The sequence below is a fragment of the Capricornis sumatraensis genome, chromosome 1 (genome assembly GCF_032405125.1).
Source record: "Capricornis sumatraensis isolate serow.1 chromosome 1, serow.2, whole genome shotgun sequence".
In the NCBI taxonomy this organism is placed as follows: domain Eukaryota; kingdom Metazoa; phylum Chordata; class Mammalia; order Artiodactyla; family Bovidae; genus Capricornis; species Capricornis sumatraensis.
This window is the reverse complement of record NC_091069.1, coordinates 225,764,897-225,787,679: the sequence shown is the minus strand read 5'-3', so window position 1 is coordinate 225,787,679 and position 22,783 is coordinate 225,764,897. Positions and strand designations below refer to the sequence as shown.

The window sequence follows — 22,783 nt, the reverse complement described above, 5'->3', positions numbered from 1 at the left end:
CTGAAGGAGATCAACCCTGGGATTTCTTTGGAGGGAATGATGCTAAAGAAGCTCCAGTACTTTGGCCACCTCAAGCGAAGAGTTGACTCATTGGAAAAGACTGTGATGCTGGGAGGGATTGGGGGCAGGAGGAGAAGGGGACGACCGAGGATGAGATCGTTGGATGGCATCACCAACTCGATGGACGTGAGTCTGACCAACTCTGGGAGTTGGTGATGGACAGGGAGGCCTGGAGTGCTGGGATTCATGGGGTCGCAAAGAGTCAGACAATGACTGAGCGACTGAACTGAACTGAACAGGTGATAACTTCATTAGAAAATTACTTTGAAATGTTTTAAAGTTTAATTTAATATTTTCTAATTTGATAATGAAACACAGTTAAATATCAGTGTTATTCCTCACATGGCTTGAGAAACTACCTCATATGAAGGTAAAGCGTTGATAAAAAGCCTAATCATTTAACAAACTTCTTCCACAAGACGCAGGTTCAATGCCCTTTCTAGAATTTACCATAAGTTCACTGACTGCCCTCAGTTAGACATAACAAAGAATCCAGATCCTTAAACTCCTTTTGCTTTTCAGCTCTTCAAAACACTCAGTAAAGAATGTATACAGTTTAGGCTCGCGGTCTTCTCGTGGATCAAAAGGGTTTCTGACCACAGCTTGTGGCTGAGAAGGGCGGCAGAGGTGGCGGCTCAAGAGAAACAAGGCTGCAGGGATGGTGGGAAGATGTTGGGCGAGGACGAGCTGGAGCAAACTATCGCTGAGGACCTGGTCGTGACCAAATATAAGATGGGGGGCGACATTGCTAACTGGGTACTTCGGTCTTTAGTGGAAGCATCCTGTTCAGGTGTGTCGGTACTGAGCCTGTGTGAGAAAGGGGATGACATGATAATGGAAGAAACAGGGAAGATTTTCAAAAAAGAAAAAGAAATGAAGAAAGGTATTGCCTTTCCCACCAGCATTTCAGTAAATAACTGTGTATGTCACTTCTCCCCTTTGAAGAGCGACCAGGACTATATTCTCAAGGAAGGTGACTTGGTAAAAATTGACCTTGGGGTCCACGTGGATGGCTTCATCGCTAAATGTGGCTCACACTTTTGTGGTTGATGTAGCTCAGGGGACCCAAGTAACAGGGCGGAAAGCAGATGTCATTAAGGCAGCTCACCTTTGTGCTGAAGCTGCCCTACGCCTGGTCAAACCTGGAAATCAGAACACACAAGTGACAGAGGCCTGGAACAAAGTTGCCCACTCATTTAATTGCACACCAATAGAAGGTATGCTGTCACGCCAGTTGAAGCAGCATGCCAATGATGGAGAGAAAACCATTATCCAGAATCCCACAGACCAGCAGAAGAAAGACCGTGAAAAAGCGGAATTTGAGGTACATGAAGTATATGCTGTGGATGTTCTCGTCAGCTCAGGAGAGGGCAAGGCCAAGGATGCAGGACAGAGAACCACCATTTACAAGAGAGACCCCTCTAAGCAGTATGGCCTGAAAATGAAAACTTCCCCTGCCTTCTTCAGTGAGGTCGAAAGGCGTTTTGATACCAGGCCCTTTAAGAGCATTTGAAGATGAGAAGAAGGCCCACATGGGTGTGGTGGAGTGCGCCAAACATGAACTGCTACAACCATTTAATGTTCTCTATGAGAAGGAGGGTGAATTTGTTGCCCAGTTTAAATTTACAGTTCTGCTTATGCCCAGTGGCCCCATGTGGATAACCAGTGGTCCTTTTGAGCCTGACTTTTACAAGTCCGAGATGGAGGTCCAGGATGCAGAGCTCAAGGCACTCCTCCAGAGTTCTGCAAGCCGGAAAACACAGAAAAAGAAAAAAAAAAAAAAAATGAAGGCCTCTAAGACTGCAGAGAATGCTACCCGTGGGGAAACTTTAGAAGAGAATGAAGCTGGGGACTGAGGTGGGTCCCATCCCCCGAGTTTGCCACTCCTGCCTCATCCCCTTCCCACCGCACCCCAGGCTCTGTGAAGTGCAGCTCCACTTCTCCACCCAGGACCGCGAGCAGAGCGGTGTCTCCCTGTCCTCCCAGTCCCCCATCCCAATCCCCTTCCAACAACAACCAGCTCCAGCTGACTCTGTTCTTGGGAGGCCAGGCTTCCCAGCTACCGAACACTACTTTAAATAGAAAAGAGAAATTGAATAATAAAATCAGGAGTCAAAAAAAAAAAAAAAAGAATGTATACAGTTTAGAGGAAAATACTCATGGTCTAGGTTCCCAACTGCAAAAGCCAACAGAAATTATATCAGGAACTCCAGGTATTCTAGCAATGTTGAAATTGAAACACCATTATTTATATGCTTATTTATAACAATTTTTTATTCATTTGAGTTATAACCAACTATTATTAAAAAAAAAAATTTTCTCAATACACAATTCAAGGCCATGTAAAGTTTCTATTGTCCCTAACTGGCATCCTGTAGAGAAGATAACTATCTTACTCCATGGCAAAACAGTACCTTAGGCAGTTGGTACAATAACTCATGTCTCAAAAGTAGTCTTTGAAATATTTCACATAATCTGTTTGTCTCCATGTAGTGCACACACACACCTGTCTTCATTTGCTTAGCTGACAAAATAAAATCTTACTCAAATGATAGCATACTTCCAAATGAGATTGAAATGGGTTAACTCTTCCTTTTATAATTGAAATTTGACATCCTTAAGTGCCTAGATGGAATTATAGAAGAAAAGAAATTTCCTCTGCTTATATACAGAAGAATATTTTACTGCAGTAATTAGTCATTTTGAATTGAAGAGCATTTATGTGTGCAGTGTGGATGACCAGCATGCATTTTAATCCTATTTCCTGTATAAACAGTGATTCAGAGTCCATGACAAGGAGGCAAATTTTCTATAGTGTTACCCAAGTACACAGCATCTTGTTCACAAAATACCTTCTGTCACTTGCCTTTCTTGCAGGGATCACAGCTCATCCTTGCTTCATGAAAGCTTAGGGAATATGCTGATATAATTTCCAGTCCACTGGCTGGAGTTTACCACTTTTAATTGCATCAGAGTACTTAGACTTAACATTTTTAAGATTTATTAATACCTTCTGCTTTTCTGGGCTTATTTGTCATAGTTATTTGTGCATTTTTCTATCTGCTCCATGTTTTAAGAACCAGTTTGGCTTTGCATTAAAATAAGTATCAGTTTCAATGACTGAACTTATGGCATGGAGGAGAAACAAAGATGAGGAGAAAAGAACTGTGAATACAAATATTGCTTCATTCCTAAACTTTCTTTGCATGCTTCCTAACAGCGTGACTACCTCAGGGAAAGTGGTCCACTGTTTTTTCTCCATGTTTTCTCTTTGGTCATTTGCTTTATTTCTGTTACCAGTATTTTACTTTTTATTATTGTTACCAATTTTGAGCAATAAAAACAAATACTAAAGCATCATACATAACAAATATGCACATTTCACCAGTTTAGGAAATGAAAATTTCTGCTCCAGCCCATTTTTCACCTCCTTAATAAATAACCACTTCCCTGAATTTTCATTTTATTACTCCTTTACTTCTTCCAGAGCATTTTACCACTTTTGCCACATATATTTATTTCCTTCAATGGGACACTCTTTAATTTTTAGTAATACATAAAATTATGTCTTCATTTTTAATTTTCTGCCTTATTTTTGACTGATTATTGTATTTCTGAGATTAATGCATGTTGCATTCAGCTATAATTCATTCATTTCACTGTTATATAGTATTCATTTATAGCTTCTGTTACTAATAGGAACATAGATTACTTTTTATATTTTGCTGCTCTACATAGAGATGCCATAAACCATGCATTTGTACATGTCTCCTGGTACATATGTGCAAGTCTTTCTCTAATGTAGTGGTTCTCATATTTTAGCTTTTATCAGTCACCTACAGGGCTTGTTAAAACATGATCGCCACACTTCAGTCTCAGTGTTTCTCACTCAATAGGTCTGGAATGGGATGTGTATTATGGTTCTCCAGTGAAAAAGAACCAACAGGATAAAAACATGGATAAATATATATGTGTGTGTGTGTATATTTATATATATATATATATATATATATATATATATATATATATATATATATATATAAAGAGAGAGAGAATCAGGAAAGCCAGATATAATTGACTTCAAGGCAGAAGGCCTGAGAAGTGGAAGAAGGGGTGAAGAATTCTAGGGAAGCCCTGAAGTTGGAAGACCCAAGAACCAGAAACCGCCATGTCTAAGAACAAAAGATGAATATCCCAGTTCAATAAGACTGTGAGAGAACTTGCCCTTCCTCTGCCTTTTGGTGCTATTCAGGCCTTCAATGCATACTTTTTATACTGCTTCAAATGTTCATCTTTTCCACCACATCCTCAGAAATAACATTTTATCAACTTTCTGGTCATTGATTAGCCTAGTTGAAACATAAAATTAATCATCACAGACCCTAAGATTTTGCATTTATGACAAGTTCTCAGGTGATGCGGATGCTGCAGGTTCAGGTACCAACTTTAAGAACAACTGCTGTAGAATATCATAGGTAGGAACAGAATTGCTGGGTCATGGGGAAACAGCAATTTCAAATATATTATATAATGCCATATTGTATTCCAACATGTTTCTACCAATATAGACTTCCACTTGCAGTGTGTATAAATGCTTTGAATTCCCTATATATTTACCAATACCTGTTAGTTGTTAAGTTTTTAATTTTTGCTAAACAGGTGGGTATGATATTATCTCTTTGTTTTAACTTTAATTTCCCTGATTAAACAAGTTAGATTATATTTTCATATGCTTATTAGCCATACATTCTTCCTCTTAGTTCTTTTTCTCCATTTCTCCAGTGTTTTTTATTTTTTCTTTATCTTGCCAGTTTACAGAATTTCTATGGTCTCTTTATGAAGACTCTTACGCAGCTTTCTTGATACCTTCCAATTTTGTCTTATAAAGTTCAGGAGAAAATTATTTCTACTTTATTCTGTTTGGCTAATGACTGAATATATGGTTGCTTATTACAGACTTGGAGAAGGAAATGGTAACCCACTCCAGTGTTCTTGCCTGGAGAATCCCATGGACGGAGAAGCCTGGTAGGCTACAGTCCACGGGGTCACAAAGGGTCGGACACGACTGAGGGACTTCACTCACTTAGTACAGACTTAATGATAATAATATAATTATTTATTAAAAACTTGTCCCTACCAAGTATTCTGTTATCTGATGATGGCTCATTCACTCTATGGCTACTCTCAAGGCAAAGCTGCAGCTCTGACTTACATCCCTATGTTAACTTCCCCTTTACTCCTGCCCCACTTTTTCCCTCCCCTGCTTACACATCTGCCTCCCCACTCAACAGCCAGACTAAACTTTGCAAAGCACAAATCAGTTTATCTCCTCCCCTGTGTAAATGTCTCCAAAGTTTTCCCTTTATTACACTTAGAATAAAATCTATACTACTTACCATGGCAACAGATCTACAGGATCCTGTTCCACTCAGCTTTGCCACTCTCCACGTAAGTCATCAAAGTGTGGCAACTCTTGCATTGTTGCTATTCCTCAAAAACTCTATAAAAAATGTCCTCTTTCAACAATGCCCTTTTCCCAGACATTTCTCCAAAAGGCCACCCAAACTATCCTATCTAAAGTAGATCCCATGCCTGCTCTTCAAACTCATGCATTTTCTATCCTCAGTCCTGCTTTTTGTTTTCAGAGAATTCAACAAAACTTGACTTTACTTTTGACACTGTAATTCTTGATCATCTATCTTTGTCCCCTACTAAAATGTATTAACCATAGGGTAATAGGATTGTCTTGTTCATCTCAATAGCCCAAGGCCTAGAAGAGCTCCTAATAACAATTATGCTCTCAAGTATTTGTTAAATAAATAAATGCATTCCTCTCACATAATCTTCATAGTGCATTTAGCTATATAATCCTTGAGGGCAGAGACTGGATATTATGCACCTTTATACCTTCAGAATCTTAATATATGTCCTATAGTACACTGTAGCCACAAGATAAAAGTGTATCAAATAAACTAATAATGTACATAAGTAGAATTTTACAGAGAAGGAAACTGAGAATCAGAGTTCTTGCTTAAAGAGCCAAGAATCTGCCCATTTCCAAAGTTATTCCACTGTGTCTTGCTCCTTCTCAACTCAACATCACAACACACTAATGAGACAGTATAATCTAAATAAATAAATGGATTCAGTTCAGTTCAGTACAGTCGCTCAGTTGTGTCCAACTCTTTGCGACCCCATGATTCACAGCACGCCAGGCCTCCCTGTCCATCACCAACTCCTGGAGTTCACTCAAACTCGTGTCCATTAAGTAGGTGATGCCATCCAGCCATCTCATCCTCTGTCGTCCCCTTCTCCTCCTGTCCCCAATCCCTCCCAGCATCAGAGTCTTTTCCAATGAGTCAACTCTTCAGTTCACACCAATAATACAGACTACAACACCAGTGACACCAAAGAGCCCTGGAGATTAATTTGATTCCTCAGTTCTTTGAATTTCTGAAGGAAGGTCTTTTCCCCATCTTCTACCACTTGGAACCCCCTTAAGAGGAGAAGAGTTTGGCATTTGCTCAAATAGCCATATCCACTTATAGTATTTGGAGAGAATAGTATGATTAACAACGCTTACATTTTGTTAAGACACACTTGTTGTAGGCAATGGTGATTTGTATGCAGATATTTAATTCCTTTCCCTTCCAACTTTCCACCAAAATGACAACCACAAAAATATCTATAAAACATCTATATAAATGGAGTCACACACATGACAGAAATTTCAGGGACTTTCAGTTAAAGATACTTCACACAAGTCCAGATTAAGGTCATTGTTAATTCATCCATGGTTAAGGACATGCCAGTGAATAGGTTATTTAATACAGGTATAAAAGGAATCAAGATCAAGGAGAAGCAATAATCAAAGAAGGAAAAAAAATCCCTAAAGAGACAGAATTGAAGCCTCAGATAGAGAAACATTTCAAGAAATGGGCTAAAGCTTTCATTTTGTTTGTTTGTTTTTAATTTTATTACCAGATTTGAAAATAAAGTCTTCACATATCCAAGCAGAAAAAGTAGCCCTTAAAAGAAAAGAATCTACTTCTCGTTAGAATTATCTTCCTTACGTAAAAAAACAAAATGCTAAGAAAGAAAAGAGTAATATATTAAGAATGTGCCACTTACCTGAGGGAACATTTGTGAGAAAAGAAAAAAAAAAAAAACTGTAATAAAAGTGCTTGAGAATGACAAAGAAGTGATATAAGAAATGATGGTGAGTAATAAAATTAGTGAAACTTTACATGAGGTTAAGATTTCTTATAGAACTGTTAAACAAAATTCCCAAAATTCTGGAAAGAAACAAGACTCTAATAAAAATAACAAAGCTATTAAAGGAGATCATCTGAAAAAACCTTGAGATGATGAAAGAAAAATGAATAAAACTGTCAAACTTATCATCTGATCCAAAGGGAAGGACACTAGGCCAATTTGTTTTCAGAGCCATTGCTTTTCCTTACCCCAGTCTGCTTTATACTGCAGGAAGAATTACTACTGCACTTCTGGCTGGAGTTAGCATATTAAAGACTATAAAGGAGGCTGGAAGGAGAGAGGAAAGGAAAAGCCTCAGAAGTTTCTCCCCTACCTCTCTGTCCTGATTGGCAACTTCCATAGCAACTGCATCCCCTTCAGAGCTCCGATTCCTGCCAGACAAGTCCATCATGGTACCAGTCCACCATGGTACACAGACAAAGGTAAAAACATGTTCTCTTTAGATAAAAGAAAAGGCAAGATACCCTATCTCTCCAAATATAATTATGTAGATAAAAATACTATGACAAATATTACATCTGAAAGTTATTTCTGTAAATACAAGAAAATCGATAATGTAAGGTACAAAAAAATCAATATTATTGTAGATTTTTAGAATTTTATAGAAGCCCTCATTTCTTATTCTAAATAAGTCTTTCCCACAATAATAAAAAAGGACTCCATTGCTTAAAAAATAATAAATTAATATTAAAAGTATGTTCTTTGATATATGTCTTACAAGTCAATTTTACACTGAACAAAGAATCTCTCTATTAATAACACTTGTTTTTTATCTGTTCACATTTGTTCCTAATTGTTACTATGAAAAATAATATGTAACAGTCCAATAAGCATTCTGAATTATGTATATGTGTTCGTGAGTGTACAAATCAGTGCAGTTGATTTTATTTTGTATTTTCAAGAGTGGAATTGTTATTTCAAAATAGCATATTTTATATATAACATGATATTATATATTATATATAACATGTATAACATAAATAACATATTTTATATATATTTTAAAGCTTAAGAGATATTGCCAGGTCATTTTTCCAAATTGCTGACATTTTTCACCTAATCACCAGCAATAAATGAGAATATTCTTCTCTTTGCCTCCTTACCTGAAATAGACTTCACTGTACTTTTTCATTTTGCCAGTTTTATGAGTATAAACAGATATTAAGCTTTTACTTCAATTTGCATTTTCATGATTACCAAAAAAATCCCATCTTTTTACATTGGTATTTTAGATATGCAATTTTGTGAATCGTCTTTATACTCAACTTTCTATCAGGCTATTCAACTGTTTCATGATACACAAGACTTCTTTATATGTTATAGATCAGGTCTTTCCAGAGCTTTTCACTTCATGACACTCAGAAAACTACTGTATGTTATCATGATATAAACTTACTAAGAAGCTGCCAGTGACTATAGGCTGGTCCACCTGGGGATTCTTGCTCCCTCCTTGCTAAAAGGTAATCTAAAAGAAATGAAACCCATATCTAGTTCAGCTTGGACCAGATAGGATAACTCCTATTGATAATGTTCACTTTTATATAGTGTCTATTTTCCAAATTTATCAATTAATTATTGAGTTTGATCTTTATACTATTTAAAGTGTATCTGTTTTGTGTTATGGCTTCTAGATTTCATGTTTTTAAGAAATCCCCTGAATTTTATTGTAGTTTTTAGAATTTTTTGCCCAAGAATTTTACAAATCATATGTGATGAAATTTTAACACTATTCTTCTTGCACGTGAACATTATGGAAGATACCAAGGCGAAAAACAAAACTACAAGATGCTTCCAAATTCTGACCAGTTATGGATTATGTACTGGCTGAAATAAAATGAACATGAAAAAATTTCTCTGAAATGTTTTCAATTAAGCAACATCTTAATGATAGTGTTCAAGAAAAGAAACGCGATGTCATCTAAAAATCCTTTTCTTGGAGTTTAATCATCATCCAGGTGCAGCTGAGTCCCTACCTTAGCAAACTGATGGATTCTCTTGATCTCAATGTTGGTGATGTTAAGGGGGTATATTGGATTAAACAAGCAGGAACATTTCTTTCTATTCTAATATTCTACAATTATACTGTATTTCTCAGAGTTATATGCATAAATAGTGAGAAGAAATCAAAGGAAATATATTTTTCAGCATATTGGTGACATTTCCTTTGGTAAAGCCAGATGAAGATAACTCCAGTGTTAGAAAATTAAGTTTATTTTTTTCTCTTTCTTTTCGAAGAAAAATCTTGATGAGAGGCTTTTAAGGAATATGTCAATTGCTTGAAGTAAGCAAGATTATGGTTTTGCCCATGGGATTTCACAATCTATAGAAATTACTATCTCAGGGATATGTATTTTAAAAGGGGGAAGTATTTCAGAAGAAATTAATTATGGTCAACAAGGCAGCTTTTAAGGTTATTTTATCAATTCTTTCCATGTTATGCAGTAGGGTCTTATGAGTCAAGACCAGGGTTTAAAACGAGACATCAAAGCCATACAAGTGGACTGAGAGTTGCATATGTTCTTAAGGGTTAGTGGAACTTAGAGTGATTATTTTTTAAAATAAACTGAGATACTCTGTAACATTGACCAGAATCCCCCCTCACTTGATTTTGATAATACCCCATTAATCTTCCATCTACTTAAAAGTCTCACTGATTTTGTTTAAAGCCCAAATTTATTATTTTCATTGCCTGACTTAGGGAAAAATGATAAATGGGACCTTATTCCTTTAAAAACATATTCCCATAGATATTAGCATCTGAACAAAATCTTGTTATAATCATAGCTGATTATATGCCTATCTTCCCCTTTCCTGTTCAGGACATGCCTATCTTTCTCTCTGAAGGATCTTTCTTAGATCTCTTGCCAAAGGAACTTCATTTAAACACGGTGGCATGGATGACCTTAACGGTAAAACTCAACATATCTGCTTTTCACATTCTAATTCTTGTCTTGATCCCTTCCCTCTTTGGACACTTTATAGCTCACTCAAATCACAGTGTTTTTTATCTGAATCTTAAAACTAGTTATACATATTGTGCATTTGGAAATTAATCACAGATTTTCCTGTTTTCATATTTACTTTCATGACAGACTTGATTTCATGTTTTGCTTTCAGATTTAGTTTTCTATTTAACTTTCCAAACTTTTCTACATACACACACACACACACACACGCACACACACACACACGCACACACACACATATATATGGGCTTCCCTAGTGATTTAGTGGTAAAGAACCCGCCTGCCAATGCAGATGTGGGTTTGATCCTTGGGTCAGGAAGACCCCCTGGAGAAGTAAATGGCAACCCACTCCAGTACTCTTGCCTGGGAAATCCCATGGACAGAGGAGCCTGAAGGGCTACAGTCCATGCATTCGCAAAAGAGTTAGACATGACTTAGCAACTAAGAAACAACTAGAGTAGTAAGAATAGAACTTTTGTTCCAAGTATGAAACCCTTGTCTAATCAGTTTAAATAATATTAGAACAATAGAAAAGCAAAAAGGGTCACAGGTCCAATAGATGTTCAAAGTTGGAATTTAGAAGACAGAAAGTCTCCTCCCTTTTAACTGCGGTCTCCTTTTAAGTGGCTTTAATTCTTTTTTTTTTTAATTGTATTTACTTAGAAGCATTCAGAATGTCAACAAAACAGCTGCAACTTTTTTTCTTTTTCTTTTTTTGCAATTACAGAGTGGTATTCAGTTAACAGAACAACAATTATTCGTAGACGCTGCATCAGACAACTGAAGATGAAAAAACTACCATCCCCATATATAACTAATTTGTGCTGTGCACCAACAAGAACCTGCTTTCAATTTCCATGCCAATTTACAACCCCCATACTGTACCAGGCAAGGTTAGTGGCTATTGAAAATACCACCAGGACAGGGCTATCTAAACACACATTCGGTACTGTGTTAACTATACAAAAAAGACACTGTACAGTTTAAAAACAAATCTTACCCAGCCTTACATTTCAATTTTTTTTTCTTTAAAAGGAGTGAGTTGTGTACAGGGGGGTTAAATGCTTTATAGCCAAGAAAAAAAAAAAAAAACTGCGCTAGAACCAACTTATTCATCATCATCATCATCTTCTTCCTCCTCATCCTCTTCATCTTCCTCATCTTCCTCCTCTTCCTTCTTTTTCTTGCTTTTTTCAGCCTTGAAAACTCCCTTTAGCTCGGTATGCAGCAATATCCTTTTCATATTTTTCCTTCAGCTTCGCAGCCTTCTTCTCATAAGGCTGCTTGTCATCCGCAGCAGTGTTATTCCACATCTCTCCCAGTTTCTTTGCAACATCACCAATGGACAGGCCAGGATGTTCACCTTTGATTTTTGGACGATACTCAGAACAAAACAAGAAAAAGGCCGAAGGAGGCCTGTTGGGTGCATTGGGATCCTTGAACTTCTTTTTTGTTTCCCCTTTAGGAGGGATATAAGTTTTCATTTCTCTTTCATAATGGGCCTTGTCTGCCTTTGCCATGTCTTCAAATTTTCTTTTCTCTTTAGCAGACATGGTCTTCCACCTCTCTGAGCACTTCTTAGAAAACTCTGAGAAGCTGACTGAAGCATCCAGGTGCTTCTTCTTGTGCTCCTCCCGGCAAGTTTGCACAAAGAATGCATATGATGACATTTTGCCTCTCGGCTTCTTAGGATCTCCTTTGCCCATGATTAATTATTTTTCCTCCGCAAGGCACAGAGTCGCCCAGTGCCTGTCCGGCTCTCACTTGCCCCGGCGCTGTCTCTATGGAGCTCAATGTACTGCAATCTGGCTTTAATTCTTTCCTGCTGCAAGTAGCTGGGAGGTGAAGGGAACAAATAGGAGGAAAAATAGCCACTGATGGTTGCAGATTTATTTATGTATTTTAAACAATTCATCAGGGACAAAAGAGATCTTATTAAAATGAAGTTCCCTTGAAGTAGAACTTGTCCTCTGAGTTTATCATTAACCTCTCTCCAAAACTTTATTCCATTTTTTGTCCTGTACCAGTTCACCCTAAAGACTGAGGAGTACCAAAGAAAATCAGGGATTGTAACAAAGAAGGACCCATAGGACCTTCCAGGAATAGATCCCCTCACTCCATATCCTCCACTTGCCTCTTGTTTGTAGAGACTTTCCCCTAGGCCTTCCCCAAGTCCCAAAGAACAAATCATAACAGTGAGAAAATCCAGAAACAAAAGAAAACAGTCAAGCACAACAAAATAATAGTTTAGCCATTAAACAAAGTCAAGAAACTTTAGTTCCTTCAGGGCTATAGATAATATTCTGAACCATATTCTTGAACTATTTTGCAGATACTGGAACCCTCACTGAGTGGAAGAAGTTAACTGCATGCTGACCACAAGCATATAGACTCCAGACCAGGTGCAACCAGAAGACTGATGAAGGTGCCTCCCAATTACCTCAGTACCAACCAATCAGAAGAATGTCCATGAGCTGATCCCCCACGCCACAAACTTGCCTCCTTCATCCTGGCTTTAAAAACCTTCACCTGAAATCCATCAGAGAGTGCAGGTCTTTTAAGCACTAGCTGCCTAGAATGCTTGCTTGACACCCTGCAATAAAAGCTGCACTTTCCTTCACCACAACTCAGTGTCAATAGATTGGTTTTATAGCACATTGGCAAATGGATCCAAGTTTAGTTTAATAGCATTACTTCTTGCTCCATTCAGAAAAATCCATGCACAGAAGAATGACTGGTCCACCTTGGAGTACGTTCTTATCTGTAGATGGAGTACTATGGACCAGACCATTTGATGGCTCAGCTGCAGTATCCAACCTGTGAGGGGTAGGGGAGAGGAGCTCACTTGACATGGCTGTAAAAGAAGATTTTCCAGGAAAATGTTACTGCTTTGAACAGACAACGTAATGAGTGTTCAGCAATAATTGATAACTAACACTATGCTTTTCACACATGAAATGCTTAAAAACTACTTACTGTTATTCCACTAGGTTTATAGACAATTTTTTTTAGGTGTAATCCATATACCATGTGCTTGTGTGCATGTATGTGTGCTAAGTCGCTTCAGTTGTATAGAGCTTCCAGAAGGAACGCTGTCCTGTTGAATATATGACATCGTGATTTTAGTCCAGTGAGACTTCCAACCTACAGAAATGTATATGTGTATACATTAGAAATGTATACATATATACTGCTGCTGCTGCTAAGTCGCTTCAGATGTGTCCGACTCTGTGCGACCCCATGGATGGCAGCCCACCAGGATCCCCCATCCTTGGGATTCTCCAGGCAAGAACAATGGAGTGGGTTGCCATTTCCTTCTCCAATGCATGAAAGTGAAAAGTGAAAGTGAAGTCGCTCAGTCGTGTCCAACTTTTCGTGACCCCATGGACTGCAGCCTGCCAGGCTCCTCCGTCCATGGGATTTTCCAGGCAAGAGTATTGGAGTGGGTTGCCATTTGCCTTCTCCGATACATATACAGTTATGTATAAATATATATATGTATATATACACATATATATGCATGTATTTATGTATAATACATTATACCTATGTATACATTTAAATACATACATGTCTGCATACAGTTATACATATATGCATATATGTATATATGTATACATAACTGTATACATTTATACATTGATTTATATAATAGGAAACCAAAACTGATTTAATCTCTGAGATTCTACTTTCTTATCTTTAAACTGTACATAATAAGACCTATAAAAATAAAAATATTTTACAGGTCATATATTTGAATATCCCATGAAATGATTCCATAAAATATAACATTTTCAAAAAATTGTGCACAACTGAGCTTTCTACCATCCTTAAATAATGAATTCTTTGAGATAACTCGGTTTTCTGATAATTGGGAATTAAGCGCCATTTGTTTTAATTCTAAATGTTTTATAAAGAATCTTGAATTGGATTATATACATTTCAATTTTTTTACAGTATGTGCATCTGTGCTAAGTTGCTTCAATTGTGTCCAAATCTTGCAATCCTATGGACTGTATCCTGCCAGGATCCTCTCCTCTATCTATGGGGATCTTCCAGGCAAGAATACTGGAGTGGTTTGACATAGCCTCCTCCATGGGATCTTTCTAACCCAGGCATCAAACCTATGTCTTTTACATCTCCTGTATTGGCAGACAGGTTCTTTACCATTGGTACCACCTGGGAATACCCTTCTCCAGTTCAGTTCAGTTCAGTCGCTCAGTCATGTCCGACTCCTTGCAACCCCATTAATCGCAGCACGCCAGGCCTCCCTGTCCATCACCATCCTCCAGAGTTCACTCAGACTCACATCCATCGAGTCTGTGATGCCATCTAGTCATCTCATCCTCTGTCATCCCCTTCTCCTCCTGCCCCCAATCCCTCCCAGCATCACAGTCTTTTCCAATGAGTCAACTCTTCGCTTGAGGTGGCCAAAGTACTGGAGCTTCAGCTTCAGCATCATTCCCTCCAAAGAAATCCCAGGGTTGATCTCCTTCAGAATGGACTGGTTGGATCTCCTTGCAGTCCAAAGGACTCTCAAGAGTTCCCACAGTTCAAAAGCATCAATTCCAACACCACAGTTCAAAAGCATCAATTCTTTGGCTCTCAGCCTTCTTCACAGTCCAACTCTCACATCCATACATGACCACAGGAAAAACCATAGCCTTGACTAGACGGACCTTAGTCGGCAAGGTAATGTCTCTGCTTTTGAATATACTATCTAGGTTGGTCATAACTTTTCTTCCAAGGAGTAAGCGTCTTTTAATTTCATGGCTGCAGTCACCATCTGCATTGATTTTAGAGCCCAAAAAAATACAGTGTGACACTGTTTCTACTGTTTCCCCATCTATTTCCCATGAAGTGATGGGACCAGATGCCATGATCTTCATTTTCTGAATGTTGAGCTTAAAGCCAACTTTTTCGCTCTCCTCTTTCACTTTCCTCAAGAGGCTTTTTAGCTCCTCTTCACTTTCTGCTCTAAGAGTGGTGTCATCTGCATATCTGAGGTTATTGATATTTCTCCTGGCAATCTTGATTCCAGCTTGTGTTTCTTCCAGTCCAGCGTTTCTCATGATGTGCTCAGCATATAAGTTAAATAAGCAGGGTGACAATATACAGCCTTGACATACTCCTTTTCCTATTTGGATCCAATCTGTTGTTCCATGTCCAGTTCTAACTGTTGCTTCCTGACCTCCATACAGATTTATCAAGAGGCAGGTTAGGTGGTCTGGTATTCCCATACAAGACCTTTTAGAACTAACACCCAAAAAAGATGTCCTTTTCATTATAGGGGACTGAAATGCAAAATTAGGAAGTCAAGAAACACCTGGAGTAACAGGCAAATTTGGCCTTGGAATGCGGAATGAAGCAGGGCAAAGACTAATAGAGTTTTGCCAAGAAAATGCACTGTTCATAGCAAACACCCTCTTCCAACAACACAAGAGAAGACTCTACACATGGACATCAAAAGATGGTCAACACCGAAATCAGGTTGACTATATTATTTGCAGACAAAGATGGGGAAGCTCTATATAGTCAACAAAAACAAGACTAGGAGCTGACTGTGGCTCAGATCATGAACTCCTTATTACCAAAATCAGACTCAAATTGAAGAAAGTAGGGAAAACCGCTAGACCATTCAGGTATGACTTAAATCAAATCCCTTATAATTATACAGTGGAAGTGAGAAATAGATTTAAGGGACTAGATCTGATTGAGTACCTGATGAACTATGGAATGAGGTTCGTGACATTGTACAGGACACAGGGATCAAGACCATCCCCATGGAAAAGAAATGCAAAAAAGCAAAATGGCTGTCTGGGGAGGCCTTACAAATAGCTGTGAAAAGAAGAGAAGCAAAAAGCAAAGGAGAAAAGGAAAGATTTAAGCATCTGAATGCAGAGTTCCAAAGAATAGCAAGAAGAGATAAGAAAGCCTTCTTCAGGGATCAATGCAAAGAAATAGAGGAAAACAACAGAATGGGAAAGACTAGAGATTTCTTCAAGAAAATTGGAGATACCAAGGGAATATTTCATGCAAAGATGGGCTCGATAAAGGACAGAAATGGTCTGGACCTAACAGAAGCAGAAGATATTAAGAAGAGGTGGCAAGAATACACGGAAGAACTGTACAAAAAAAGATCTTTGCTACCCAGATAATCATGATGATGTGATCACTCATTTAGAGCCAGACATCTTGGAATGTAAAGTCAAGTGGGCCTTAGAAAGCATCACTACAAACAAAGCTAGTGGAGGTGATGGAATTCCAGTTGAGCTCTTTCAAATCCTGAAAGATGATGCTGTGAAAGTGCTGTACTCAATATGCCAGCAAATCTGGAAAACTCAGAAGTGGCCACACGACTGGGAAAGGCCAGTTTTCATTCCAATCCCAAAGAAAGGCAATGCCAAAGAATGCTCAAACTACCACACAATTGCACTCATCTCACATGCTAGTAAAGTAATGCTCAAAATTCTCCAAGGTTGGCTTCAGCAATACGTGAACTGTGAACTCCCTGATGTTCAAGCTGGTTTTAGAACAAGCAGAGGAACCAGAGATCAAATTGCCAACATCTGCTGGATCATGGAAAAAGCAAGAGAGTTCCAGAAAAACATCTATTTCTGCTTTATTGACTATGCCAAAGCGTTTGACTGTGTGGATCACAATAAACTGTGGAAAATTCTGAAAGTGATGGGAATACCAGACCACCTAATCCCCTTCTTAGAGTATATCAAATATAAATTAAATTTTTTTAGTGACCTGTTGTTGTGTTCAGTCACTAAGTCATATTTGACTTTTTGTGACCCCATGAACTGCAGCACACCAGGATTCCCTGTCCTTCACTATCTCTTGAAGTTACTCAAATTAATGTCCACTGACTCAGTGATGCTATGTAACCACCTAACCCTCTGCCATCCTCGTCTCCTTTTGCCTTCAATTTTCCCAGCATCAGGATCTTTTACAATAGATCTAAATGATCAACAAAACTTCACATCAGATGGCCAAAGTATTGGAGCTTCAGCTTCAGCATCAGTCCTTCCAATAAATATTCAGGATTGATTTCCTTTAGGATTGACTTGTTTGATCTCCTTGCTGTCCAAGGGACTCTCAAGAGTCTTATCTAGTACCACAATTCAAAAGCATGAGTTATTTGATGCTCAGCCTTCTTTATGGTCCAACTCTCACATCTGTACATGACTACTGGAAAAACCATAGCTTTGATTATACGGAACTTTGTCAGCTAAAGTGATATCTCTGCTTTTTCTATGCTGTCTATGTTTGCCATAGCTTTTCTTCTAAAGAGCAAGCATCTTTTAATTTCATGTCTACAGTCACCATCTGCAGTGATTTTGGACCCCAAGAAAATAAAATCTGTCACTGCTTCTACTTTTTCCCCTTCTATCTGCCATGAAGTGGGGGTTGTCATGGGCTTCCCAGGTGACAGTAGTGATAAAGAGCCTGCCAACCAATGAAGGAGACATAAGAGATGAGGGTTTGATTCCTGGGTCTGGAAGATCCCCTGGAGGAGAGCTTGTCAACCCACCCCAGTATTCTTGCCTGGAGAATCCCCATGGACAGAGGAGCCTGATGGAGTAAGGGCCATAGGGTTGCAAAGAGTTGGACACAACTGAAGTGACTTAGCACGCAGGAGGGCTGTTATATTGCATACCCAGTATTGCACAGTTGGCTTTAATACTGTTTACTGTCACAGTCTAGAAGTTCTATACACATATTTTATCCTACACAACATAAGCCCAAGATTTCTGTGCTTTTCAAAGTTTTCATGCCTAATTTTTTAGATTTTCGGACCCCCACCTTTCTGTGAGATTGTAGTTGTCAAATGTTAGGAGCTGTAGTGTGTCTACTTCTAACAATAGTAACTAGCAATTGTTTAGAGCTTACTCTTTGCCAAGCAATACCTAAGTATTTTATAATATTTCTTCATGGAATGATTACAACCAATCTATGACATGGGCACCATTTCACAGATGAAGTAACAGAAGCACAGAGAAATGGGAGCTCTCGACCATTACGCCCTGTGGCTACCTCCCTTCCAATTGACCTTTTAAAGTTTCTGTGGGTTTAAAAATCAAATGAATAGGCTCTGGGTTCATCCACCTCACTGGAGCCAACTCAAATCCATTCTTTTTTACAGCTAAGTAATATTCCATTGTATATATATATTTAAACACATATATATGGAATCTAGAAAATAGTACTGATGAACCTATTTGTAGGAAAAAAATGAAGATACAGGTATAGAGAACAGGCTTTTGGACATGGTGGGGGAAGGGAAGAATGGGGTGAATGGAGATAGTAGCACTGACATATATGTGTGAAAAAAATCAACATATATGTGTTAAAAAATAACACATAAGTATAAAATAAAATCTATGCATAAAATACATAGCTGGTGAGAAGCTGCTATATAACACAGGGAGCCCACCCTGGCACTCTTTGATGACCTAGAGGGAAGAGATGGGGGGAGGGGAGGGAGGCTTAAGAGAGAGGTGATATATGTGTTATTATGGCTGACTGACATCCTGGAATGTGAAGTCAATTGGGCCTTGGAAAGCATCGCTACAAACAAAGCTAGTGGAGGTGATGGAATTCCAGATGAGCTCTTTCAAATTCTGAAAGATGATGCTGTGAAAGTGCTGCACTCAATATGCCAGCAAATCTGGAAAACTCAGCGGTGGCCACAGGACTGGAAAAGGTCAGTTTTCATTCCAATCCCAAAGAAAGGCAATGCCAAAGAATGCTCAAACTACCACACAATTGCATTCATCTCACATGCCAGTAAAGTAATGCTCAAAATTCTCCAAGCCAGGCTTCAGCAATACGTGAACCATGAACATCCTGATGTTCAAGCTGGTTTGAGAAAAGGCAGAGGAACCAGAGATCAATCTGCCAATATCTGCTGGATCATGGAAGAAGCAAGAGAGTTCCAGAAAAATATCTACTGCTGCTTTATTGACTATGTGTGGATCATAAGAAACTGGAAAATTCTGAAAGAGATGGGAATACCAGACCACCTGATTGGCCTTTTGAGAAATCTGTAGGCAGGTCAGGAAGTAACAGTTAGAACTGGACATGGAACAACAGACTGGTTCCAAATAGGAAAAGGAGTCGGTCAAGGTTGTATATTGTCACCCTGCTCATTTAACTTATATGCAGAGTACATCATGAGAAACACAGAACTGGAAGAAACGCAAGCTGGAATCAAGATTGCCAGGAGAAATATCAAGAATCTCAGATATGCAGATGACATCTCCCTTATAGGAGAAAGTGAAGAGGAACTAAAAAGCCTCTTGATGAAAGTGAAAGAGGAGAGTGAAAATGTTGGCTTAAAGCTCAACATTCAGAAAACAAAGATCATGGCATCCGGTCCCATCACTTCATGGGAAATAGATGGGGAAACTGGAAACAGTGTCAGACTTTATTTTGGGGGGCTCCAAAATCACTGCAGATGGTGACTGCAGCCATGAAATTAAAAGATGCTTACTCCTTGGAAGAAAAGTGATGACCAACCTAGATAGCATATTCAAAAGCAGAGACATTACTTTGCCGACTAAGGTCCGTCTAGTCAAGGCTATGGTTTTTCCTGTGGTTATGTATGGATGTGAGAGTTGGACTGTGAAGAAGGCTGAGTGCCGAAGAATTGATGCTTTTGAACTGTGGTGTTGGAGAAGACTCTTGAGAGTCCCCTGGACTGCAAGAGATCCAACCAGTCCATTCTGAAGGAGATCAGCTCTGGGATTTCTTTGGAGGGAATGATGCTAAAGCTGAAGCTCCAGTACTTTGGACACCTCATGCGAAGAGTTGACTAATTGGAAAAGACTGTGATGCTGGGAGGGATTGGGGGCAGGAGGAGAAGGGGACGACCGAGGATGAGATGGCTGGATGGCATCACAGACTCGATGGATGTGAGTCTGAGTGAACTCCGGGAGTTGATGATAGACAGGGAGGCCTGGCGTGCTGTGATTCATGGGGTTGCAAAGAGTTGGACATGACTGAGTGACTGAACTGAACTGAACTTACAGCAGAAACCAACAAAATATTGTCAAGCAATTTTCCTCCAATTAAAAAAATGAATTTAAAAAAGCAAATGAAAAAATGAGAGAAAATTTCATGTTAAATATACAATTAAGTAAGGAATGGGATTTGGGAGATTTTCTGTGAATTATGTTGTATAAATAGTGTGGAATGAACTCTGTAGGACCTCTGCTTAGAAGAATAAAGTATAAAGTGCTAGACAGCTGAGTTCTGAATAGCCAATGTACTAGACACAGATGGTCAGATGTCTTTTGTGAAAATTGCCCACTCAGAAGACTTTGAAAATACTTATATCATTAATCAGAAATCAGTTCAGTTCAGTGGCTCACTTGTGTCCGACTCTTTGCGACCCCATGAATCACAGCACTCCAGGCCTCCCTGTCCATCACCAACTCCCGAAGTTCACTCACACTCACATCCATCGAGTTGGTGATGCCATCAGCCATCTCACCCTCTGTCATCCCCTTCTCCTCCTGCCCCCAATCCCTCCCAGCATCAGAGTCTTTTCTAATTAATCAAATCTTCTCATGAGGTAGCCAAAGTACTGGAGGTTCAGCTTTAGCATCACTCCTTCCAAAAAACACCCAAGACTGATCTCCTTTAGAATGGACTGGCTGGATCTCCTTGCAGTCCAAGGGACTCTCAAGAGTCTTCTCGAACACCACAATAAAAAGCATCAATTCTTTGGTGCTTAGCTTTCTTCACAGTCCAAATCTCACATCCATACCTGACCACTGGAAAAATCATAGCCTTGACTAAATGGACCTTTGGTGGCAAAGGAATGTCTCTGCTATTCAATATGCTATCTAGGTTGGTCATAACTTTCCTTCCAAGCAGTAAGCATCTTTTAATTTCATGGCTGCAGTCACCATCTGCAGTGATTTCGGAGCCTAAGAAAATAAAGTCTGACACTGTTTCCACTGTTTCCCCATCTATTTCCCATGAAGTGATGGGACCAGATGCCATGATCTTCATTTTCTGAATGTTGAGCTTTAAGCCAACTTTTTCACTCTCCTCTTTCACTTTCATTAAGAGGCTTTTTAGTTCCTCTTCACTTTCTGCTATAAGGGTGATGTCATCTGTATATCTGAGGTTATTGATATTTTTCCCAGCAATCTTGATTCCAGCTTGTGCTTCTTCAAGCCCAGCGTTTCTCATGGTGTACTCTGCATATATGTTAAATTAGTAGGGTGACAATATACAGCCTTGATGTACTCCTTTTCTTATTGGAGCCAGTCTGTTGTTCCATGCCCAGTTCTAACTGTTGCTTCCTGACCTGCATACAGGTTTCTCAAGAGGCAGGTCAGGGGGTCTGGTATTCCCATCTCTCAGAATTTTCCACAGTTTATTGTGAGACACACAGTCAAAGGCTTTGGCATAGTTAATAAAGCAGAAGTAGATGGTTTTCTGGAAGTCTCTTGCTTTTTCCATGATCCAGCAGATGTTGGCAATTTGAAATCTGGTTCCTCTGCCTTTTCTAAAATCAGGTTGAACATCTGAAAGTTCACTGTTCACATATTGCTGAAGCCTGCCTTGGAGAATTTTGAGCATTACTTTAAAAGTGTGTGAGATGAATGCAATTGTACAGTAGTTTGAGCATTCTTTGGCATTGCCTTTCTTTGGGATTGGAATGAAAACTGACCTTTTCCAATCCTGTGGCCACTGCTGAGTTTTCCAGATTTGCTGGCATATTGAGTGCAGCACTTTCACAGCATCATCTTTCAGGATTTGAAATAGCTCAACTGGAATTCCATCACCTCCACTAGCTTTGTTCATAGTGACGCTTTCTAAGATCCACTTGACCTCACATTCCAGGATGTCTTGCTCTAGGTGAGTAATCACACCATCGTGATTATCTGGGTCATGAAGATCTTTTTTGTACGGTTCTTGTGTGTATTCTTGCCACCTCTTATCATCTTCTGCCTCTGTTAGGCCCATACCATTTCTATCCTTTATCGAGCCCATCTTTGCATGAAATGTTCCCTTGGTATCTCTAATTTTCTTGAAGAGATCTCTAGTCTTTCCCATTCTGCTGTTTTCCTCTATTTCTTTGCATTGATTGCTGAGGAAGGCTTTCTTATCTCTCCTCGCTATTCTTTGGAACTCTTCATTCAAACACTTATATCTTTCCTTTTCTTCTTTGCTTTTCACTTCTCTTCTTTTCACAGCTATTTGTAAGGCCTCCGCAGACACCCATTTTGCTTTTTTGCATTTCTTTTCCATGGGGAGGGTCTTCATCTCTATCTCCTGTACAATATGCCGAACATCCATCCATAGTTTATCAGGCACTCTATCAGATCTAGTCCCTTAAATCTATTTCTCACTTCCACTGTATAATCATAAGGGATTTGATTTAGGTCATACCTGAATGGTCTAGTGGTTTTCCCTATTTTCTTTAAATCTGATTTTGGCAATAAGGAGTTCATGAT

The 22,783-nt window shown here is 38.9% G+C and overlaps 2 pseudogenes; one reads left to right on the top strand and one right to left on the bottom strand.

The window, feature by feature from the left end:
* Positions 1-729: 729 nt before the first annotated feature.
* LOC138088345 (proliferation-associated protein 2G4 pseudogene) lies at positions 730-1,916 on the top strand (annotated as a pseudogene).
* Positions 1,917-11,409: 9,493 nt separating this feature from the next.
* On the bottom strand, positions 11,410-12,100 carry LOC138082938 (high mobility group protein B1 pseudogene; annotated as a pseudogene).
* Between the last annotated feature and the right edge of the window lie 10,683 nt (positions 12,101-22,783).